Here is a 26,280-nt window from a genome sequence, read left to right on the forward strand (position 1 = left end):
GGGCTACGTTAATCTGAAATAAAAAATGGAACCAAGTTAGCGAAACCTTAACGGTACACTTCGAGGCAAAGAAGACCAAAGAACTTACCACCACTGCTGGACAGTCCTTCGCTGTATTGAGAGAAGCATTATTGAATTCTCACCACAGGTTGTATCATTCCCATCGTAAACATTGGTATCAAGATGATTTTTCAGTAGCTTCGTGGATTTCCAAAAACATAAAAACTAAATATTTCGTATTAGCATCTATAAACCGAAATTTAGTTATTTAATTTAAATATTTACAGTGAGCGAAGTTCACGCATTTACAGATACACAAGCAATGCGCGTATTTAATGTCATTCTAGCAGTCGCTTAAGATATAACAAGCACTTTCCATACTAGTCGCGGCACTGAAGTTGTGTTGTACGAATTGAATTTTTTTTTTGGCCGACTGAATGAATCAAATATGTGTAACTGAAGTAAGGCAAGTTGTGTTTACTGAACCCACGTATTAAGTAATCCGAACATCGAATGTCCCTTGTATTACACTTATTTGTTAGCTCGCTTGGTATTCGTATAAAAGAATCGCATTTTTTAATCTGCTGGACGTCAAACTGCCTACCCTACTTCCCAGAGTACGCTCTTGTAGCGTCGTCTATATGTTTTTTATGTAGCTTCTTGAATCTGTGTACCAACGTAAAATATATTTAGAAAAACAGAAAGTGGTAGAATACAACACAATTACAAATCACATCATTTTAAGTAATGGCACCGCACGGTATCAATATTACTCTTCCCTATATCGTTTAACGTCCTTGTTTTAAATGTTGTGATATAGAGCTATTTTACATGGAATGATTTCTTTGTTTGTTACGTATTATGCCAGGAGCATAATTTAAAATAATTGTTTTGGCGGAAGCGGGGCTGGAGTCTTACATACTCATTTGAATCTTATCCCATGCAGTTTACTGCAATCTGAGATTTTGTGTGACACAATGAAAATATTAGCTAATGTTCAAGATCGCCGCTACGTTAAGAGGGCGTAGTTGCAGTTTATGAACTGGACCAGCGATTTTCAATTTCGCACTGTAATCTTTCGTCCCATTGCGTGTCTATTCGTCGCATTTCTCGATTTGACGAAGGCCTAAAAGTGCGAGGTACCTAATCTACAGCTTCCGTCTTTTGACTGTATTTAGAAGAAAAATAACATGTAATGCACTGCCAGAGCTCTTGCAACAGGCTAACTCGACACAATGTGAAGTCTCGGCCGAGGTGGCGCAGTCGTCTCCTAGTAACCCAAACCCACTCACTGTTACTCGAGCTGCCGAGTGGCTAGTGTTACCTTGTGTTCGTATCTCGTGATGCCTAGTTCCAAGGCTACGGTTTTTATTTTCCTCTTGCAGATCCCGTCTCAAAATCGTTTAATGAGGTACGTGGGCTCTTTTAACTGGCGATTAGTAAACGGTCGTTTCATTCCAGGTCAGAGAAGCGCACTAGAATTCCATCCATATTTGCTGAGTGCATTTTGTTTAAGGGCAACAGGTTGGAGAAAATAACACTGCATTATTGCCCAAAACGAAGAAGAAACGCATAATTTAAAATAAGGGAAATGTAGATGGATACCACAGGTGAAGAACAGAAACTGCAACGAAGAACTTCTTCATAGTAGAAAAGATCGGATATAAGGTATTGAATTAGAACGTGAACACCAAACCTTTTTCCATGGTATGACAACGATTAGCAGAATATTCTGTAGTCATTTATAAAATAGTTTTTCAGGTTTTGCTACGTTTATTTACAACATTTATTCGTACAACGCGTTTAGGCAGTACGCTGTTATAATCGGGTGCCGAACTGTTACATGTACATTAATTTTTACTTATATATTCCTTTGAAGTGTGATGTTAACTGGTTACTTGGCATGTCAGTGGTGTTATGCGTCGATATTCCTCCCTGTGCAGAAGAATTTATTTGTTTTAGTGCGCTCCATTATATGTGTTGTATATTTGAGTAATTTCAGTGATGTCTCTACTTACATTTATGGCACACACAGTGCAAGAACAAACATATCACTGTGTCTTCACACTTACACATACGCAATTGTTTACATTACAAGGAATCTTAACAGCTAAGCTAAAACTTATTCCAGTTTCTAAAATAGTAATCATAAACTAAGTATACAAACTTTTTGTGTAAGCATATTTGAATAAGTAAATTAAAGTCATATGGCATGGTTGGCCGGGAGACCGTGAAGGGCAGGCTTACCTGTATATTTTGAAAGGGTTTAAGTTACGGCACATGTTACATACTACCATTATTTACAATTTTAAACATAGCTGAAAGCAGCAACAGTAAATAAACTATCAATAAATGATGTATAAAGCCAATCGGCTGCATAAAGTTTGTTGTATTAAGCGCTCTACATCTACATCTCCATAGATACTCACCATATGGTGCGTGGCGGAGGAGACCCTGTACCACTACTGGTTATTTCCTTTCCTGTTCCACTCGCAAATAGAGCGAGGCAAAAACGACTGTCCATATGCCTCCGTATGAACCCTAATTTCTCATATCTTATCTTCGCGGCCCTTACGCGCGGTGTATGTTGGCAGCAGTAAAATTGTTCGGCAGTCAGCTTCAAATACCGGTTCTCTGAATTTGCTCAGTATGTTTCTCGAAAAGAACGTCGCCTTCCCTCCAGGGATTCCATCTCGGCGCCGAAGCTATAATTAATATATACTAATATTCACAATAATACGGAAAAGGCCTCTAAAACCTTATTTTGGCGCTAGAGTAATTAAAATGCACAGTTTATTCAGTTTCGAAGTATTTGACACTGTTTGCGACTCAACAACTTCATTTAGCGTATAACTGCTACTTTTCATGACAATAAATAGAAATGTTTTCAAAACTGCTCGTTTTGACCCATGTCGGAAATATCGCCGTCTCGATATTCTACCATAGACATTTTTCCTTTATGCACTACGGAGACACTAAAGACTCACTTGCGATTCATACACTTTTTTTCAACAAATGAAGCAGTTATATGTAGGTCACTCGCTGCCCTGTGACATCCGCTTTGTACAGCAGAAGCGACGACTATGCCGTTGATAATGCAGTAATAAACTGTGGCGGCTGCTACAGATCTCGCCTCCGTTCAGCGAACGAGAAAAAGTGAACAGATTTTAGTTATAAACTCTAGGATTGACATAACTTATATTTGATAGGACCAGTGAGGGTAACGATAAGACCAACTGAATACCAAGATTTAACCGCCCACCTCGTAACGGCACCACCACTATGATTGAATGTAGGAAGCAGGCAGGCCTTATCGTAGGTTCAAATGGCTCTGAGCACTATGCGACTTAACTTCTGAGGTCATCAGTCGCCTAGAACTTAGAACTAATTAAACCGAACTAACCTAAGGACATCACACACATCCATGCCCGAGGCAGGATTCGAACATGCGACCGTAGCAGTCCCGCGGTTCCGGACTGCGCGCCTAGAACCACTAGACCACCGCGGCCGGCCTTATCGTAGGTTTCTTTAGTGGTTCTCCTAACATAAACCCCGCCGATTGTAGGAAACAATGTAAACGATGAATCATCGGACCATACTACATTCTTTCAGTCATCAAGTGCCCAGTTTCATGATCGTGGCACCACTTCTTTCGCAGCTTTGCTTTGGCTTCCGCTATTAAGAGTTTCGCAATTGCACCCCTTTAATCAACGTTAGCCTTGTGAAACTCCTGCCGTACTCTTTTTGCCGACACAGTACTACTGAAGTGAGTGTTGAGTTCTGCAGTCACTTTTGCCCCGGAAGTTTTATGTTGTCTGGCTACAATTCTTTTTAATGCTCGTCGGTCTCTGTCAGTTAACTTCGGCTTTCGCCCACTATTCCTCTTCGCACACGTGTGACCATGTTTTGTGTATGCTGTCTTACCGTAGTTACAGTCGCTCATGAAACATTAAACTGTTCACCCGTTTGTGTCACAGATGCTCCCGCTAACGGCGCACCAACGAATTACGCCTTTTGGAAGTCTGAGAGATCACTCATTTCACGGATCGCCTGTGTTAACCGTTGCAGAACAAAGCTTATAATACACTGAAAGATAACGTCAACTGTGCTCGACAGCTGCGCCTCAGTATTTATACGTACGCAGGGGTGCCAGTTTGCAACAAGATGTACACTCACATTCAGAAAAAAACAGGACACTTTTGTACGACTAGAAATATTTACTGGACATGTACATTAGTTTATAGGCCGCCCGGTTAGTCGTGCGGTCTAACGCACGCCTTTCCGGAGTGGGAAGAAGCGCCTGGTCCCCGGCACGAATCCGCCCGGCGGACTTGTGTCGAGCTCCGGTGAGCCGGCCAATCTGTGGACGGTTTTTAGGCGGTTTTCCATCTGCCTCGGTGAATGCTGGCGGGTTCCCCTTATTCCGCTACACTATGTCGGTGATTGCAGCGCAAACAAGGTCCCCATGTACGCATACACCACCATTACTCGACCACGCAAACATAGGGGTTACACTCGTCTGGTTGAGACGTGCCCAGAGGGAGTCCACCGGGGGCCGAACCGCACAATAACCCTGAAAGAGTGGTTCGGCGTGGGGCGGCAAAGGGGTGAAGTGGACTGCGGCAGTCGTCGTGGGGTTGTGGACCACTGCGGCTGCGGCGGGGACGGAGCCTCTCCGTCGTTTCTAGGCCCCCGGCTAACATACAATACAGTACAATATGTTCTGCAGAAATGATTAGGGTATCGCGGCGCAACACCACGGCACCACCTACCGCTAAAATGTGCTTGCGGCTCTCGTTGTCACTATAAATCGAGGGCAATGTATCAGTCTAATCTGAGCAGACGTGCAGGATGCCTCGCAGACGTAAGCGCGAACCGCACCGTCAAATCATTATTGGTATGAGAGAAAGTGATGCATCCATGGGGGAAAATTGCTGCTCATGTGAGACGAAGATTTTCGGAAGTACAACGGGTGTGTGCAGAACGATTTACGGAAGGTCGTAGAACACGACGACATGGGTCAGGTCGCACCATCCAGACCACTCCTCGAGAAAATCGATACCTCATCCGAATGGCATTGCAGGACAGATCTGCGTCCTCCTCGTCTCTGGCGCAACAGTGGTACAGTGAAACACATCGTATACTGTCAGGCGTGACAGTCTGTTGCCGTTTATTACGGCGTCGGTTACGTGTGTGTCGTCCACTTCTCCGCCTACCTCTGAAGAATATGCAGAAACATGGTAGACGGCAATGGTGCATGAAACGACGCCACTGGGGACAGGAGTGGCATCAGATAGTGTTTTAGGACGAATCCGGGTTCTGTTTGTTTCGCCGCAGACAGGGGGAGCGGCATCACAGTGACTGCATTCGCACAAGACGTACAGCACCAACTCGAGGTCTTATGGAGTCGGGTGCTATTGGGTGCAACCACAGATCACAGTTGGTTCGTGTCTAGGTCACAGTGACCTATGTGAATGACATCCTGCGACCCGTAACCGTACCCTTTCTCCAAAATTCCCTAGACGCCATTTTTCAGCAAAACAATGCACTACCGCATGTTGCTCTACGAACACGTGCCTTCTTGGCGTCGCAGAATGTCAGCCTTTTGCCGTAGCCCGCGGATCACTAGACTTGTCGCCAATCGAAAATGTGTCGGGTATGGTGAAACGAAGGGTGCAGCGCTGTGACCCGATGCTAAGAACCACTGATGAACTTTGGAACCGGGTAAATGCAGCATGGATGGTTATACCACAGGACACGTCGATGCCATTACGCATGGAACAAGTTATCAGGGTCCATGGCGGACCCTGTGGCTGCTAGGCAACAGGACACATGTTGAACCGAGGTGACTGAAGAACATATTAACGTACATGTCTTCTGAATATGAACGTCCTATCTCAAGTCGTTCAAGTTGTTCTGTTTTTTTCTGAACGTGAGTGTACTACATTGCATGGTGCTCGTGTTATTTCGTCCACACCCTGTACCTCTCTTATATTTCGACTCCACAACAGATCTGTCAGAATTTCGTCCGTATGTTTCAATGATTGCAGTAACACAACAGTAATACAGATGCAGCACAAGTTAAAAACGGTCAAGGACGCACACCAATTTCTTGAACCAACACTCATTGCCTTATTACAATCAAACATTGTTCGTTCTGCCAACTCATCTTATAAGAGAAGCGTGTAATCTACTGAACTAGCTAGACAAAGATATAGTGAATGGGTCGGTGAATTGTTAGTTGAAGTAATACAGAACAGTAATGGTCCCGAGTTCGAATCTTAGTCCGGCACATGGTTTTAATCTGCCAGGAAGTTTTACTCCTATATAATTTATACGCATTACCACTACATCTTACTTCGAAAGACACCTAACGGTGTGTAGCAGAGCATACTTCCGATATCACTAGCTGATCCCCCTCCCCTGTTCCTCTGGCGAACGGCGTATGGGAGGATAATTGTCAGTAAGTCTATGTATTGACCTTATTTCCTCGAATTATCTCGTCGTGGTCATTTCGCGAGATGTATGTGGGAGGAAGGAATATGTCGTCCGACTCTTCCCGGAAAGTGCTCTCTCGAAATTTCAGAAGCAAACGTCTCCGTGACGTGCAACAACGCCTATCTTGTAACGTCTGCCACTGGACTTTGCTGAGTATCTCTGAAACGCTTTCGCGTCGATTCCACGATCCCGGGACGAAACGCGCCGCTCTTCGTTGGATCTTCTCTATCTCTTCTATCAGCCCTATCTGGTAATGGTCCCAAATTACTGAAAAATACTCAATAATCGGTGGATCATGCACCTTGTAAGCCACTTCCTTCGTGGATGAGTTACATTGCCTTCAGATCTTTCCTCTGAATCTCTCTGGCATTCACTTTTCCCCACTACTTGTTTTTTATGGTATTTCCATTTAAGGTTGCCCTGGATAGTTACTCCTAGATATTTTGCAGCAGATACTGTTTTCAGCAACCCGTCATCAGTAGTGTAGCTGCATGATAATGGAATTTTTTTCCGATGTATGCGACATGTTATACTTATTTACGTTCACGGTCAACTGACAGAGCATGCATCATTCATCAATCCTCTGCAGATCAGTCTGCAAATGGATTATGTCTCCTGACGTTGCTACTATCCTAGACAACTGCATAACCTGCGAGCAGTTTTAAAGCGCTTCCAACACTTTCTACTAGATAATTTATATGCATTTTAAACGGCAGTGGTACTATCAGTCTTCCTTAGGGTACTCGGGGAATTACCTTTACATCTATCGACTTTGTTCCATTAAAAGCGACGTGTTGAGTCCTATGTGTAAGGATGTCTTGAAACCAGTCGAAAATCTACTCCAACACTAGATAAGCTGGTGTTTTTTTTTTTTCACTAAACGGCAGTGCTGGTCGGTGTCAAAAGCCTTTCTGAAGTCAAGGAATATAGCATCAACCTGAGCCCAGGTTGTCCAAAGCTCTATCTAAATAAAGAAATATTTGTTTAGAAACCTACAAAAGCGCAAGACCGTTTAACCATTAACATCCAAATCTAACGTCTTTAAAACTCTAAAGCGTCTTTGCCTCCCTTGCCGCTATGGCAAAAGCAGTACAGGAGAACTGGAGCATCGACCAGTCCTCGCCGTTCTCATGGTTAATTAACAATCATGCTCGCAGGAACAGGCAGCGACCGCAGGTAGATAGGCCATGAAAGACTTATGGCGGCCACCGTCAAGTTGTAGTCGATCGTTAACGATTCTAAGGAATGCCACAGTTTCTGCCTTTTCGCTCATTCCAGTTGTGATTGACCAACGATGAAACAAACGTTTTATTGGAAGTGTCTTATATTTGCAGATTTTAGAGCCCTAAATTCTAATTGTATATGAAATAGCAGTATCATCTTCGACTTTACAATTTTTTTCTTTTCTTTTCTTTTTTCGTCAGTCTTCGACTGGTTTGATGCGGCCCGCCACGTAGTCCTCTCCTGCGCCAACCTCTTCAACTCAGAGTAGCACTTGCAACCTATGTGCTTTGTTATTTGCTGGATGCATTCCAATCTCTGTCTTCCTCTACAGTTTTTACGCTCTAGTACCATGGAAGTCGTTCCCTCATGTCTTAACAGATGTCCTATCATCCTGCCCCTCTTACTTGTCAGTGTTTACCATGTGTTCCTTTACTCTCCGATTCTACGAAGAACACCCTGATTGCTTACCTTGTCAGTCCACCTAGTTTTCAACGGTCTTCTGTAGCACCACATCCCGATGCTTCGATTCTCTTTAGTTGGGTTTTCCCGCAGTCCATGATTCACTACCATACAATGCTATGCTCCAAACGTACGAGGGTGAGTCAAATGAAAACCTTAAATACTTTTTAAAATATTATTTATTGTTCAGAAGTGGCACAAACTGTATCACTTTTCAACATAATCTCCCCCATGCTCAATGCAAGTCTTCCAGCGCTTACAAAGTGCATAAATTCCTTTAGAAAAAATTCTTTTGGTAGTCCGCGCAACCACTCATGCACCGCGTGGCGTACCTCTTTATCAGAACGAAACTTCTTTCCTCCCATTGCGTTTTTGAGTGGTCCAAACATATGGTAATCATTTGGGGCAAGGTCTGGTGAGTATGGTGGATGAGGATTACGCTCAAAATGCAGGTCTATGATTGTTGCAATTGTTGTATGGACAGTGTGGGGCCTTGCATTGTCATGTTGCAAAAGGACACCTGCTGACAGCAATCCACGTCACTTTGATTTGATTGCACGCCGAAGATGATTTTTTAGGAGATCTGTGTATGATGCACTGGTGACAGTGATCCCTCTAGGCATGTAATGCTCCAAAATGACGTCTTTTTCGTCCGAAAAGAGAGTCAGCATAACCTTCCCTACTGAAGGTTCTGTTCGAAACTTCTTTGGTTTTGGTGATGAGGAATGGCGCTATTCCTTGCTCACTCTCTTTGTTTCCGGTTGGTGGAACTGAAACCAGGTTTCGTCCCCAGTAATAATTCTTGCAAGGAACCCATTACCTTCTCGTTCAAAGCGCCGAAGAAGTTCTTCACAAGCATCAACACGTCGTTCTCTCATTCCAGGAGTCAGCTGCATCCCTGCATCCCTGTCTAGCCCGTTTTTAATCCGAACAGTTCCTTCTTGGTCCTCCACTCTTGTTGCTCCCTCTTTTTCTTGTACACACTGTGTATTACTCGCCTTTCCTTATAGCTAACCCCTATTTTACTCAGAATTTCGAACGTATTGCACTATTTTTCACTGTCGAATTATTTTTCCATCTCGACAAGTCCTGTGAACAAAGATGTCTTGATTTTCACAGTCTTTCTTTCATTATCAACTGCAACGTCAGAACTGCCTCTCTGGTACCTCTACCTTTCCTAAATCCGAACTGACCTTCGTCTAACAGATTTAAAATTTTCTTTTTCATTCTTCTGTATATTGTTCTTGTCAGCAAGTTGCACGCAAGCGCTGTTAAGCTAATTGTGCGATGGTTTTCGCTTTTAACTGCCAATGCTGTCTACGAAATTTTGTGGATAATGTTTTTCCTAAACGGGTTATCGCCAGTGTCATACATTCTACATACCAACATGAACAGTCGTTTAGTTGCCACTTCCACCAATTATTTTAGAAATTCCGGTGAAATAATATCTATGTCTCCTGCCTTATTTGATCTTAAGTCTCCCGAAGACCTTTTAAATTCTGATTCTATCATAGGATTCCCTGTCTCTTCCCTATCGTTTCCCGTTTCTTCTTCTGTCACGTCATCAGACAAGTACAACCTCTCATAGAAGTCTTGAAATGTGTTCTTCCCAAGCCGGCCGCTGTGGCCGAGCGGGTCTAGGTGCTTCAGTCCGGAACCGTGCTGCTGCTACGGTCGCAGGTTCGAATCCTGCCTCGGGCATGGATGTGTGTGATGTCCTTAGGTTAGTTAGGTTTAAGTAGTTCTAAGTTCTAGGGGACTGATGACCTCAGATGTTAAGTCCCATAGTGCTCAGAGCCATTTGAACCATTTTTCACTCTAAATTTTAATCCTACTCCGGAACTATTTTTTTTTTAATTTCCGCCACAGTTTGTTTGAAGTACACATACAATTGTTGGGCAGGAAGATTACAGATTTCTTTTTTAGTTCGAACTCTTCGTTCTTGATCTTATATCCCTATTGCTTACCCTTGATTCTTGTGCAGACTGAATTTTGCCTGTTCTTGGCAATGACTTATATCAACTTGTTTTTCCGAAAATTTCGAACATCTTGCAACGTTGTCGAATGCCTTTTTCGAACGACAAATCCTGTGAAATTACCTTGCTTTTTCTTAAATCTTGCTTCCACTATCAAGCGCAACGTCAGAACTGGCAGTCTACTGCATTTACCTTTCATAAGGGAAACTGACTGAGATTTAAAATATTATCAATTTACTTTTCCACTCGCCTGCATGTAATTTGTGTCTGCGACTCTGATGGATTACAGAGTTTTAAGCTGACTGTATAGTGACAGTTGTCGCATTTGTTTGTCCTTGCTGTCCCGGGATTATGTGGATGACGTCCTTCTGAAAGTCTGATGTATGTCTCCAGTCTCGAAGATTCACAATAATCGTCTGCTTTCTACAACTCCTAATGATTTTAGAAATTCCGAGGAATGTTATCCATCCGTCGTGCCTTACTCGATTGTAACTCTTCCTAAGTTCCGCTACTTCTACCTCTGTCACGTCAGCAGATGGTTCCTCACCCTCGTAGAGTGTCCGCAGCTCGTGGTCTAGCGGCTAGCGCTGCTGTCTCTGGCTCACTGGGTCCCGGGATCGATTCTCGGCCGGGTTGGGGATTTTCTCTGCCCGGGGACTGGGTGTTTGTGTTGTTCTCATCATTTCATAATCATCATCATTCGTGTCAGTGGCTAAATTGGACTGTGTAAAAAAAAATTGGACTGTGTGAAAACTGGGACTTTGTACGGGCGCTGATGACCGCGCATTTGAGCGCCCCACAAACCAAACATCAACACCACCCTCGTAGAGACCCTCAGTTTCCTCCTATCCACTCTGCGTTTAACAGTGGCATTCCTTTTGCGCTCTTAATGCTGACGCAGTTGTTTTAATTTCATCGCAGGTGCTTTTGACTTTTCTTTATGCTGAAACTGCCCTTTCGACAATGATTTCTTTTCTGTTTCTTTACACTTCTCCTGCAGTCATTTCACTTTATCTTCTCTATACTCTCTATATTTTTTTCGTTCCTGAGTGACTTATATTGCTTTTTTCTTTCGTTGATGGATTTCTTCGCAGCTATCTTCGTTGTACAGGGTCGTTATAATTAAAAGTTCGCTACTTGAAAGGGAACGCATGAAAAACGAAAGTTTGTGGAAACATTTGCAACGACTTGCGGAATAGAAGTAAAAAATAAATCATTGAAAGCAAGACATCTAATTTCCACATAAGAGGGTACGATTTATTTGTTGCGTACCATGTTTACGTTCCAGGTTACAAACGTTATTCAGTGTGACAACCAACTTCAGCCACGACAGCCTGGAAATCCGCTATTGATACCACTTCAGAATTGTCGCAGCACATTGCGAACGGTGGACGATGGGATATCCAGCTGACGTTCAAAAAAAATGGTTCAAATGGCTCTGAGCACTATGGGACTTAACATCTGTGGTCATCAGTCCCCTAGAACTTAGAACTACTTAAACCTAACTAACCTAAGGACATCACACACATCCATGCCCGATGCAGGATTCGAACCTGCGACCGTAGCAGTCGCGCGGCTCCGGACTGAGCGCCGAGAACCGCGAGACCACCGCGGCCGGCCCAGCTGACGTGTCTAGGCCCCTGCACTGCTTGAAGATCGCCATCAAGTACAGCATTTTCAGGCCAGGGCAACAGTAACTTCCTCAACAATTTGTGACGCAATTCCCAAACTTCCGAAACACGCCTCAACCCCAGCGTGGAAAGAGGATATCTCCGTATGCTCTTAATGCGTCGGTATTCGCGAAGAGCAGCCGCACTATTGCTGCTGTTTTGATAAAACAGCAACAGTGCTACCCTGCTCAACTTGTCCAGACCAATACTGACTGAAACTGTGATGCACACTAATGGTTGTGCTTCAACCATACGTCGCCGTACCAGTACGGGCGCCTAACGGCAATTATTGACTCTGACACTACCAACAACGCGCAACGACCTTGCCGCAGTGGCTACACCGGTTCCCGTCAGATCACCGAAGTTAAGCGCTGTGGGACGTGGCCGGCACTTGGATGGGTGACCATCCACGCCGCCATCCGCTGTTGCCATTTTTCGGGGTGCACTCAGCCTCGTGATGCCAATTGAGGAGCTACTAAACCGAATACCAGCGGCTTCAGGTAGGAATACCATCATAACGACCGGGAGAGCGGTGTGCTGACCCCACGCTCCTCCTATCCGCATCCTCCACTGAGGATGACACGGCGGTCGGATGATCCCGGTATTCCACTCGTGGTCTGAGGACGGAGTGAGTGTACACTACCAACAACACAAATCCTGCAGCCCACAATCTGAATATCATTCCTATAAAGGTGGGTACCCACACTGTAAATAGTTCTGTCTAGGATGGCTCAGATAGTGAATGTTTAATTATAACCACCTTGTACTTAGATTTGTTTGTCTAGCATCAGTGATTATCTGTTGCCGGCCGGTGTGACCTAGCGGTTCTAGGCGCTACAGTCTGGGACCGCGTGACAACTACGGTCGCAGATTCGAATCCTGCGTCGGGCATGGATGTGTGTGACGTCCTTAGGTTAGTTAGGTTTAAGTAGGTCTAAGTTCTAGGGGACTCATGACATTAATTGTTGGTAAGGCGGGTACCAGGTTGAGATTCATTGGGAGAGTGCTTAGAAAATGTAGTCCATCAACAAAGGAGGTGGCTTCCAAAACACTCGTTCGACCTATACTTGAGTATTGCTCATCAGTGTGGGATCCGTACCAGGTCGGGTTGACGGAGGAGATAGAGAAGATCCAAAGAAGAGCGGCGCGTTTCGTCACCGGGTTATTTGGTAACCGTGATAGCGTTACGGAGATGTTTAATAAACTCAAGTGGCAGACTCTGCCAGATAGGCGCTCTGCATCGCGGTGTAGCTTGCTCGCCAGGTTTCGAGAGGGTGCGTTTCTGGATGAGGTATCGAATATATTGCTTCCCCCTACTTATACCTCCCGAGGAGATCACGAATGTAAAATTAGAGAGATTAGAGCGCGCACGGAGGCTTTCAGACAGTCGTTCTTCCCGCGAACCATACGCGACTGGAACAGGAAAGGGAGGTAATGACAGTGGCACGTAGAGTGCCCTCCGCCACACACCGTTGGGTGGCTTGCGGAGTATCAATGTAGATGTAGATGTAGATGTAGATGTTAAGTCCCATAGTGCTCAGAGCCATTTGAACCATTTTGATTATCTGTTGTGAAGACGACACTTTCTCGTCAACTGCGCAGTCTGTTGTGGTACTCGTTATCACAGTATCTAAAGCTGTAGACAGTTCAAAAGCACATCATCTGAGCATTGCTGCTAGGTCGATACCTCGCGCCCGACTCGCAAGTATGTTTGTGGTGCCGCGATTTGAGGCTCTCTTTGGTTTGCTTGGAAACAGCAGGCTGAGGCAGGGCGCAGAGAGGTATTTTCTGATGGTTGTCGTTGAAAGAGGTCGCTGGTGGTCTGTTTTGGCTACGAGGCGTTCGGTACGGAAGGACCCTGTTGGGAGCTCGCTGGCCGAGTAAGGAGGAAGAATATAAACCCGCCAGGAGGACGTTCCTGCACCAGGGACGCGCCGCAATCAGAAGTGCGGTGTGTGGAAACTTCTGTCTTCTAGATCTCGCGGTTGGTGCTGATTTATCCAGAGGAAGAAACCTTGCTCCTTCTGGAATTATTAAAACTAGGTGAACGGTGTTCAAAATGGTTCAAATGGCTCTGAGCACTATGGGACTTAACTTCTGAGGTCATCAGTCCCCTAGAACTTAGACGTACTTAAACCTAACTAACCTAAGGACATCACACACATCCATGCCCGAGGTAGGATTCGAACCTGCGACCGTAGCGGTCACGCGGATCTAGACTGTAGCGCCTAGAACCGCTAGGTCACTCTGGCCGGCGTGAGCGATGTAATTATCCTCGTGCGTTGATGGTTTTCCTCAGATACGGCAGTGGAGTAAATAGTACAATTCTTGGAATATTATTCGGCAGCTTGCCCGTTTGCCCCGTGTGTGTGTGGTGCGTCACTTTCTTCTTTATTTCTACACTTATTTAGTGCATCTTTGGCGTGTTCATGTCGATCAAGTATCACAATGCTCAGCAATCCTCTTGCATGTAATTTGTTTCAGCTTTTGACTTAAATTGCCAAGCGTTACTGTTTCATTGTGTTCACCTGTTGATTGCGCTTTATATGTTATTATCTTCAGGCTAGTATCCCCACTGCAAAGTTTTCTTTTGTAGCCTGTTGTCTATTTGAGCCACCTTTTGGTATTTCATGTTCGAATATGTCAAAAGTTGCAGCCTCTCTTGAGACCCTCTTATTACGTTAAATAGGGCGGTTGTAATAAGCGTTTTCTCACTTGTCTTAAAGAGTTTTGGTGTATTACAGAAGTCAGTTACAATGTAGCCCCTCCCGTCAGGCTTGGTGCGGCCTGGGCGGACCTCGTCCATGCCTGTCTTGGTTGATGTCAGCTGGGAGCCGTGACCAGTCTTAGGACACACAGTTAGTCACGCCTTACAGGTACCGCTTCTGTCTGTATTCTGCCCGTCATGTTTGGTAGTTTAATCTTTCACCATTCGTAAAGTTTACTATTGTGTGTATTTTTTCTTAACTAAAGAATGTTTAACCTGTTCATTAGGACATCTGGATAAAACTTAAACGAGTCTTGATAGAGCACCCAAATTCTGTATGCCGTCTTATAAGTTTTAATGGTACTATTTTATGTTCTTTCTTATGAAATAGAGGTTCCCTTGTTAAAATGAACTTAATTCACACGAATTTTCTGTCGCTAAATTTGAATTTGTAATAACAATAATTTTGTGGCCTAATAAATTAAAAAAATGTTTTAAATGAACAGTGCCAAACAATTCCAGCCATTCCTAACGTATTAAGCCGAGCACAAACAACCATAGTGCCGCGCTACATGATCGTTCTCATTACTTCAGTGTGTGCCGGCCGAAGTGGCCGTGCGGTTCTAGGCGCTGCAGTCTGGAACCGCGTGACCGCTACGGTCGCAGGTTCGAATCCTGCCTCGGGCATGGATGTGTGTGATGTCCTTAGGCTAGTTAGGTTTAACTAGTTCTAAGTTCTAGGGGACTAATGACCTCAGAAGTTGAGTCCCATAGTGCTCAGAGCCATTTGAACCAAACTTCAGTGTATCACCTCTGTTATTACTGAGGATTCTCTTAAACTTCTGCGTATTCTACAATCATGCTTTAGAACCCAGTATGTAATTTCGGAATCTCTGTCTCGTCATGATATGATCCAGCTATAATCTTGACTCTTCCTGTGCACAAAAAGTTCTCGGTTTACTTGCTGCGTCAAAATGGTTCATATGGCTCTAAGCACTATGACACTTAACATCTTAGGGCATCAGTCCACTAGACTTAGAACTACTTAAACCTAACTAACCTAAGGACATCACACACATCCATGCCTGAGGCAGGATTCGAACCTGCGACCGTAGCAGCAGCGCGGTTCCGGACTGAAGCACCTAGAACTGCTCGGCCACAGTGATCGGCCCTTGCTGCGTCAAATTCGTATAAAATCACAACCTTTCGATGACTGCTTCGACCTTCGTCGTCACGGGCAAAGTCTGACTCAAGACTGTTTATGCAAGGGCTCCCTCGCGAAAGACTTTGCAACCAGAATGTTCCCGCACCTATAGGCCTTTCCCACGTGTATTGTAATCCTCTTTATTGCAGAATTCAAGGATTTTTTTCTCTCATTCTTACTATCTAGCCCGTGTTCTCCCGTAACTCTGACTCCTGTGCCTTCCCTAAAATAGCGTTTCCAATCCACCATGATTAGATTTTTATCTACTTTTACATCCAGAGTTACCTGTTCAGTGTCGTCATACTTGTATACTCTATCTCTTCGTCTTAAGCTTGTGACGGCTGTATGTGAACCTGAACTCTTCTTCATGGCGTCGTCTTTTTGTCGATTCTAGTGAGAATAATTCTATTCTTGATCTGTACACGAAAACTCTCCCTCTCTCTGCACTATTTTCCTGTTCAGAAAGGAACCTACTCCCGCTATACCATCAATTACACACCCTGACGAGTCAAAACATTAGGAGCACCTACTGAATAGACCACTTAATGAACCATAGTGCAGGAGCGACTACGTGTTGCGCCAGACGTGTAAATTAGGTCACGCAGTTCCCACGTATTAGGGGCCGATGGTTTGTGGAGGCAGGACTGGTGCCCGATAGAGTCCCAGATACGGCCCACTGAGTTCATATTAGGCGTATTACGCGGCTATGACTCAACGTGAATTGAATATCATGCTCCTCAAATCACTTTAGCACGATTCTGTTCTTGTGACATAGACAATGATCCTGCTGCAAGGTGCCATCGCTGTCAGGGAAGACATCAAGCGCGAAGGGATGCAGGTGCTCTGCGAAAATGTTTACCCTGTCATACCTTCGATTACTAGTAGACGTGACACTTCATCCCAAGGTAAAAGCTCCCCTCCTCCTCCACCCCCGCACGCCCACCAGTACTGCCATAGTCCGTGGAGCAGTGCAAGTTTCGAGCAACTATTCGCCTGGATTGTAGATGAGCTACCGCTGAAGTTGACATGGGACTGCGTTGGTCATAAACTTGTAGAAAAAAGGAAGGCCTACACCCATACGTTTTACGAAATAAATTAATTACACGACCAGTTTCGACCTTGCATTAGTATCATCTTCAGGCCCCTAATAAAATGAACGGTGAAATCCATTACTCAGTGCATTGGGAAGGTGTCTTGTATATTCACTGGTGTCATGATTTCTATTTGCATGATAGTATCAGTTGAACAATTGTTGGTAGATGACTGAAATGCGCACATTGTGTAAGTAGAAATCCATGAGACCAGTGAATATACATGGTTCTGCCCCTGTGGGTCTGGGGATAAGAATAGGTCCAAGGTATTCCTGCCTGTCGTAAGAGGCGACTAGAAGGAGTCTCACACGTTTCGGCCTTTACGTGATGGTCCCCTGTAAGGTTTGACCTCCATTTTTCAAAATTTTCCCGAAGAGTGAGTCAATTAGGGAAGGGCGCCTTACATGGTGCATTGTGTCCATCGTGCACTGAGATCTTTAGCCCACTTTCTCGTCGTCGCATTGCAGTAATGCCCATTGTCCATCTCTTGGGTGAGACACCTTCCTGGGAGCGTTTTCCACCATGCACTATGCAGTGTCACTTTCTGTGCCGACGATGAACATGGACTTCTTTGTACCTCATATCCAGCACGGTAGCCAGTCTGTTGGGGCGGAGCCGCCATGTACCCTGTTGGTTTTAGCCCTCTGACAACACAAGGATCACTCTGCTGGTGCCTGCACCGTTAACTCCTCACGTATGGCAAGGAGTAGATGCCCGTCACCCTGACGGCACCGGGACTCCCGGCAATGGCCATCCTGCCAGGTGGCCATTGTGCGGCTGGGTGCCCCGCTGGTCGGAGTGGGTGGCATAAGGGTGGATGACACGCCATGAAGCGTAGTACGTCATCTCTTGCTGGTGATTCGCCACCAGCAGTCTCTAAGCGGCAAAGTCTAACTTTAATGCTAAGAAATATGACCCCAAATCGTTCCCCTCCCTGGCCACATCATGGGAGGAAGGCCAGGCTAAGGATGTCAGTGAAAATTATTCACCCTGGTACCTCGTATGTACGAGAGTTGATGGGGAATCTTTCATGTCCATGAAGCCTCAGTTTTTTGTGGAGCATTTGGAGGACAAGTTTGGGGAGGTGGAGGGCTTGCCCAAAATGCGCTCTGGGTCAGTTTCGATAAAAGCAGCATTCTCTGCCCAGTCACTTGCGGCAAGTAGGGGGATGTTTCTGCCTCATAAGAGCTTAAATATGGCCCAGGGTATTATATTCCACAGGGACCTTCATTTGCAGTCTGATGACGAGTTGCGCGCCAACTTAGAATGGCGAGGTGTTCATTTCGTCCGGCGCGTCCATCATGGTCCGAGGTATAAGCAGGTTGCCACCACTGCCTTCATCTTGGCCTTCAAGTGTGACACATTGCCCGAGAAGGTCAAGGTGTTGATCTACCACTGTGACCTCAAGCCATATATCCCTCCCCCAATGTAGTGTTTTAAGTGCTGGAAGTTTGGCCATATGTCTTCCCACTGTACTCCAGCCCCAACTGCCGAGATTATGGACGTCCATAGCATCCCAATTCTCCATGCGCCCCCCCCCCCCCCATCTGTGTCTACTGCGGAGTGCATCCTTCATTTTGTCTGCCAGACTGTAGGATTTAACAGAAAGAGAGGAAAATCATGGAATATAAGAACCTTGACCGACTGATCTACACTGAGGCTGAGAGGAAATTTGAGCGCCTGCATCCTGTGGCTATGACCTCCTCATACACCGCCACTATGAAGACAGTTCTTGCCCCATCAGTTCCTCGAATTCCTGTCGTCTCTCAGAACCGGGAGACTACACCTGCCCCCTTGATGGTGGGGGCACTTCCCTCCCTGTTGCTCCTGCACCACCTACTTCGGGAGCAACTCCTTCCCCCCCCCCCCCCCCCCAACCATCAGGGATTTCAGTCCCCACTTCTGAGCCAGAGAAGCGTAAGGCTTCTTCGGCTCCTTTCGCTAGGAAGGAGTCCCTTGGATCACTCCCTACCCAGATTTCTGCTAGTGGGATAAATAACACTCGCCAGCGGCTGAACAGCCCAAAAGCAGCTGGTTGTAGGGCTTCACACTCATCCTCAGTCCCAGAGAATGATTCAGTGAAGTCCTCCCAGTCAGGAAAACCTAAGGAATAGCGCGAGAAATCGAAAAAGAAGACCCCTAAGAACAAGAAACTTGCAGTGGCACCCACATCACCGCTACCTACAAACTCTGCATCTGAGGATGGGGTGGAGAGTCCGGCGACCGCTGAGTACCTGGATCTCGCCAGATCCACAGACAAAATGTATATAGACCGCTCAGGCAAAATGTCTGTGGCAGCAGGTAACCCTGAGGCGTAAACTACCTCATTGAATATTCCATGTCTTCCCAGTCTCACGACGATGTCATCCTCCAGTGGAATTGCGGCGGTTTTTTCCTCAGCTTGGCTAAGCTATGGCAACTGTTAATCTTTACACCTGCTTTCAGCACTGCCCTCCAGGAAGCCTGGTTCCCGGCAATGTGGACCCCTGCCCTCCGCAGCTGTAAGGGATATTACAGTAACCGAAGCGACTATAATCGAGTGTCAGGTGGAGTTTGCGTTTATGTCCTAAACTCAGTCTGTAGTGAACCTGTGGCCCTTCAAATCCCTCTTGAAGCTGTGGCTGTCAGAATACGAACGATGCAGGAAATAACTGTCTGCAATGTATATCTTCCTCCAGATGGTGCAGTATCCTTGAAAAAGTACAAAGAAGAACAGCTCGTTTTGTATTATCGCGTAATAGAGGAGATAGTGTCACAGACATGGTACGTGAATTGGAGTGGCAATCATTAAAACAAAGGCGTTTTTCGTTGTGGCGGGATCTTCTCATGAAATTTCAATCACCAGTTTTCTCCTCTGATTGCGAAAACATTCTGTTGGCACTCACCTACATAGGGAGAAATGATCATCACGATAAAATAAGAGAAATCAGGGCTCACACAGAAAAATTGAACTGCTCGTTTTTCCCGCGTGCTTTTCGAGTGTGGAATGGTAGAGATACAGCTTGAAGGTGGTTCATTGAACCCTCTGCCAGGCACTTTATTGTGAATAGCAGAGTAATCACGTAGATGTAGATGTATTAGCTGCACTGATTGATCAACTCCCTAAACCTTTCCTACTTATGGGAGACTTTAACGCCCATAACCCCTTGTGGGGTGGCACCATGCTTACTGGCCGAGGCAAAGATGTCAAAACTTTACTGTCTCAGTTCGACATCTACCTCTTAAATACTGGGGCCGCCACACATTTCAGTGTGGCTCGAGGTAGTTACTCGGCCATTGATTTATCAATTCGCAGCCCAGGACTTCTCCCCTCTATCCACTGGAGAGCACATGGCGACCTGTGTGATAGTGACCACTTCCCCATCTTCCTGTCACTGCCCTGGCGTTAGGCCCACGGATGCCTGCCCGGATGGGCTTTAAAAAATTTGAAATTTGTGGTAAGGTCTTATGGGACCAAACTGTTGGGTCATTGGTCCCTAAGCTTACACACTACTTAATCTAACTTAAACTAACTTATGCTAAGGACAACACACACACCCATGGCCGAGGGAGGACTCGAACCTCCAATGGGGGGAGCCACACGGACTGTGACAAGGCGGGCTTTAAACAAGGTGGACTGGGTAACTTTCACCTCTGATGTCACCGTTGACTCTGCCCCACATGGTAACATTGATGTGATGGTTGAGCAGGTGCAATCCCTCGCTCTTTAGGGTTCCCCCAGCAAAAGACAGTTACTTGGTGGTCGCCAGAAGTCTGAGGGAATTACAGACCGTCGACGAGCTCTACAGCGACATAAGCGAGACCCTTCCCTAGAGTATCTGATAGCCTTTAAGCAGCTCTGTGCCCGTGTACGCCAGCTTATAAAACGACGGAAACAGGAGGTTTGTGAGAAGTTCGTGTCGACCATTGGGTGTCATACATCACCTTCCCAGGTCTGGACGAAGATCAGACGTCTTTTTGGGTACCAGACCCCAAAAGGTGTCCATGGCGTTACCATCATTGGCGTGCTATGTACCGACGCAAACGCGATTGCCGACCACTTTGCTGAGCATTATGCTCGAGACTCTGCATTGGAGAACTACCCCTCAGCCTTTCGCACCCACAAACGGCGGATGGAAAGGAAACTCCTCTCGTTCACCACACGCCACAGATAACCCTATAACTCCCCATTTACGGAGTGGGAGCTCCTCAGCGCACTTGCACATTACCTCGACACAGCCCTGAGCTGGATCGGATCCACAGTCAGATGACTAAACATCTCTCTTCTGACTACAAGCGTCATCTCCTCGTCATCTTCAACTCGATCTGGTGCGATGGCTTCTTTCCATCACAATGGCGGGAGAGCACAATCGTTCCATTGCTTGATGTGGATAGCTATCGGCACATCAGTCTCACCAACGTTGTTTGTAAGCTGCTGGAACGTATGGTGTGTCGGCGGTTCGATTCTTTGGACTGGTTTTCGATGCCCGATTGACTGGGTTACCTCACCTTCGGCAGCTTAAGTGAAAGTGCTGGCAGCACCTCAATGCCCTTCGCTGCCTGAGCAAACACCAACTAGAGTGCAGATCGCTCTACTCTACTGCAGTTCTACAAAGCCCTTGTTCAATCCCACCTTGACTATGGGAGTGTGGTTTATGGTTCGGCGGCACCCTCAGCGTTGCGTGTACTCGACCCAGTGCACCACTGTGGCGTTCGCCTAGTGACGGGAGCTTTTAGAACGAGTGCGGTGACCAGTGTCCTGGTGTCAACTGCAGATCCGACATGGACGCCAGTTACACTGTACGCAAGGTCAAGGCTAACGATTGCGGTTCACGTGCGATCCCTTTTGTCTGAACTGGAGTCCTGCCCTTCACCACCTCCCATCCCGGTCTATCCGCATACACCTCCATGGCATACACTTAGACCGCAGATTCGTCTGGACCTTTCACATGACCCTAAGGACTCAGTAACTCCTGCTGTTCTCTGCTGTCACTTGCTCTCTTTTCTTGACGAGTTCCGGGGCTCTGAAGTGATTTACACCGACGGCTCGATGCCTGATGGTGATGTTGGCTTCACCTACGTCCACAGAGGACATTTTGAACAGCATTCCTTGCCCAATGGCTGCAGTGAATTGACTGCAGAGCTGGTGGCCATCTCTCGTGCACTTCAGTATATCCGTTCATGTCGTGGGGAATCGTTTCTTCTGTGTACTGACTCCTTGAGCAGCCTACAAGCTATCGGCCAGTGCTACCCTCGCCATCCTTTGGTAGCGTCGATCCAGGAGTCCATCTATGCCCTGGAGCAGTCCCGTCGTTCAGTGATGTTTGTGTGGGCCCCAGGACACGTCGGCATCCCAGGCAACTAACTTGCCGACAGGCTGGCCAAACAGGCTACCCGGAAACCGCTTCTGGAGATGGGCATCTCCTAATCTGACCTGCGTTCTGACTTACGCCGTAGGTTCTTCGGCTTTGGGAGATGGAATGGCATAACAGTACACGCAACAAACTACGTGTCATTAAGGAGAATACGAATATGTGGACGTCTTCCATGCCGGCCTCTCGCAGGGAATCAGTCGTCCTTTGCCGGCTCCGCATTAGCCACTCTTGGGCCTCCCACGGCTACCTCCTGCACCGTGAAGACCCGCCTCGGAGTCGGTGCGGCGGCTGGTTGACAGTGGCCCATATTCTGGTGCCCTGTCCCACTTTGACTGCCCAGTGACGAAAGCTTGGGTTACGGGACTCGTTGCCGCTAATTTTATCTGACAATGCCTCGTTGACTGCTTTAGTTTCATGTTTTATTCGTGAGGGTGGGTTTTATCATTTGATCTCAGTTTTGGCGCATGTCCTGTGTCCCTCTGTGTCCTCCACCCTAGTGCTTCTAGGGTGGAGGTTTTAATGTGTTGCAGTGTGGCTGGCTTCTCCTTTTTTATTCTCATGGTCAGCCAGCCATAGTAATCTGCTTTGTTGTTTTAATCTCTTCACCGCGTTTCTTGCGTTTCTGTGATTTTCTTGTCCCCCCTTTGTCCATTTACATGTTTGTTGCCATCCATCGTTCTGGTGATTTTTCCTTTCATTCCGTTTTGAGTTGTCAGACTCGTTTGTTTTATTCTCACACTTTTTGCATTGTTTTATCCGGAACAAGGGACTGATGACCTCGTAGTTTGGTCCATTTCCCGCTCTTTTCATCCAACCAACTAACCAACATGCATGGTACCTCTTCTAATGCTCCCAGAGTTGGACATGACCATTCAGTTTACAAAGGAGCTGAAGATGACGCTAATGTAGTGTCGAAACTGGTCGCGTAATAAAAGTACAGTTGTTGATATTCGTGATTTCTGCGAATTCTCCTGGATGGCAGGGTACGAGATAAGACCATCGACTTGGTGTAACAAGAAAAATGAGTCATCCGACCAGGCGACACATGTCCATTGATCCACTTCGTACTGTCTATGACCCCGTGCCCACTACAAACTTAACTGACGATGTCACTCAGGTCAGTGTCTGCTGAGGAGCACCATGTTCAACATGAACTGAATAGTGAGCTCCGAAACACTAGTGCCCACACCAGGATTGTGGCCTGTCGACGGATCTGCCACAGGTGACCGCCTGGCCTGCTTTACAGTGAGGGCAGGCCTCCGATCTCCACGCTGCATGATGTGGCGCATACGTCCTATGCATGGTTTCGCCGTCCTATCACTTTCCACGAGTACTCCTGACAGAAGCACGCGAACAGCCGACTAGCTCCGCTGCTTCACAGATGCTCGTTCCCATGCAACGGCCAACAACAATCTGCCCTCTGTCAAAGTTGTATACGTCAATGGAATTCCTCATTTTACGGCCCGAATCGTCGCTAGAAAGAGTTCTCATTTGTCTCTGCTGCGTTCGTATACTTTCCGTCATGCCACACGCCCGCAGGGCCACTAAGCTGCTGGTAGTCCCGCGGTGAGTAGTGGTCATAATGATTCGGCTTATCTGCATATTTCTTTGATTGTACTAGGTCTCTGTTTCACCGACGATATATCACAGACTGACTTTAATCATATGGCGATTTTATTTTCGATAGATCTTTATTGTCCTGAAAAGTCCCATTTTCATAGTGCGCACGTGACGACGTTTGACGTCAGTGTGCAATAACCACTCACATGTGGCAGGTAGCAGCGCTGGAAGTGGAAGGTATACATACACTCCTGGAAATTGAAATAAGAACACCGTGAATTCATTGTCCCAGGAAGGGGAAACTTTATTGACACATTCCTGGGATCAGATACATCACATGATCACACTGACAGAACCACAGGCACATAGACACAGGCAACAGAGCATGCACAATGTCGGCACTAGTACAGTGTATATCCACCTTTCGCAGCAATGCAGGCTGCTATTCTCCCAAGGAGACGATCGTAGAGATGCTGGATGTAGTCCTGTGGAACGGTTTGCCATGCCATTTCCACCTGGCGCCTCAGTTGGACCAGCGTTCATGCTGGACGTGCAGACCGCGTGAGACGACGCTTCATCCAGTCCCAAACATGCTCAATGGGGGACAGATCCGGAGATCTTGCTGCCTAGGGTAGTTGACTTACACCTTCTAGAGCACGTTGGGTGGCCCGGGATACATGCGGACGTGCATTGTCCTGTTGGAACAGAAAGTTCCCTTGCCAGTCTAGGAATGGTAGAACGATGGGTTCGATGACGGTTTGGATGTACCGTGCACTATTCAGTGTCCCCTCGACGATCACCAGTGGTGTACGGCCAGTGTAGGAGATCGCTCCCCACACCATGATGCCGGGTGTTGGCCCTGTGTGCCTCGGTCGTATGCAGTCCTGATTGTGGCGCTCACCTGCACGGCGCCAAACACGCATACGACCATCATTGGCACCAAGGCAGAAGCGACTCTCATCGCTGAAGACGACACGTCTCCATTCGTCCCTCCATTCACGCCTGTCGCGACACCACTGGAGGCGGGCTGCACGATGTTGGGGCGTGAGCGGAAGACGGCCTAACGGTGTGCGGGATCGTAGCCCAGCTTCATGGAGACGGTTGCGAATGGTCCTCGCCGATACCCCAGGAGCAACAGTGTCCCTAATTTGCTGGGAAGTGGTGGTGCGGTCCCCTACGGCACTGAGTAGGATCCTACGGTCTTGGCGTGCATCCGTGCGTCGCTGCCGTCCGGTCCCAGGTCGACGGGCACGTGCATCTTCCGCCGACCACTGGCGACAACATCGATGTACTGTGGAGACCTCACGCCCCACGTGTTGAGCAATTCGGCGGCACGTCCACCCGGCCTCCCGCATGCCCACTATACGCCCTCGCTCAAAGTCCGTCAACTGCACATACGGTTCACGTCCACGCTGTCGCGGCATGCTTCCAGTGTTAAAGACTGCGATGGAGCTCCGTATGCCACGGCAAACTGGCTGACACAGACGGCGGCGGTGCACAAATGCTGCGCACCTAGCGCCATTCGACGGCCAACACCGCGGTTCCTGGTGTGTCCGCTGTGCCGTACGTGTGATCATTGCTTGTACAGCCCTCTCGCAGTGTCCGGAGCAAGTATGGTGGGTCTGACACACCGGTGTCAATGTGTTCTTTTTTCCATTTCCAGGAGTGTATATAGCGTGTCGGGGGTTGGGGTGGCGAGGGGGGGGGGACGCTTAAAATCTTGCAGTCGTTGTCATAATGAAGAAACCGAGTGATCTTTCTGACTTCAAGAAGACCATTGGCTTTCGAGTCAAGCGCGGAAGCATTTCCAGAATGGAACCACCGTGGTTCATTTACACCGTGCATTCCAAAATGTCGCTATCCACGACCGGCACTGAGGCAAATGTGCTACTCCGCGAGCTGTAGGTGACGGGGGTGGCGACGGCTGTAGAGACGTGTATGGGGGAATAGACGTGCAACTGTTGAGCAACTGACCACCCACAAGAACCAGTGGCGCTATCAATCAGTAGCAAAGTTACACCTCACTGCTTGTCTATGGGACTGTCAATCTACCTCATTGACGTATTTTGTGATTCTATCCTGTCTCATATTATCGTTAGCAAATAACTGTTGTCCATTGTGGACGTATTAGAACACTGCAACTGTTGAAATTTAAGGTAATTTGTAATGATTTAGCTGCAACCAGTTGCTTTTACAGGCATTTATTTTTGCGTGACGACGTCTCAAAATGCCTGACATCCCACATTCAGTTGTTTATATTTATTTACATATCGTGAACGTTGTTTATTTACTAAAAGCGTTGCAAAATTTTGCAACGCAAGGTTTTAAGACAGCTGCTGCAAAACTTCGCAAGTAAATAGGCAAAGGTCCCGAGTTCGAGTCTCGATCTGGCACACAGTTTTAACCTGCCAGAAAGTTTTAAATGAACAATGCTCACAGCGCGTAACTACATCTAAACTCTGAAGCTGGGTTGAACATAATTTTAAAGCGTAATTTGTTGGTGAGAAGTGTCGCTAAAAGGGTGCAATTCGTATCGG

Source organism: Schistocerca serialis, chromosome 8 (assembly GCF_023864345.2).
Source record: "Schistocerca serialis cubense isolate TAMUIC-IGC-003099 chromosome 8, iqSchSeri2.2, whole genome shotgun sequence".
Classification (NCBI taxonomy): Eukaryota; Metazoa; Arthropoda; class Insecta; order Orthoptera; family Acrididae; genus Schistocerca; species Schistocerca serialis.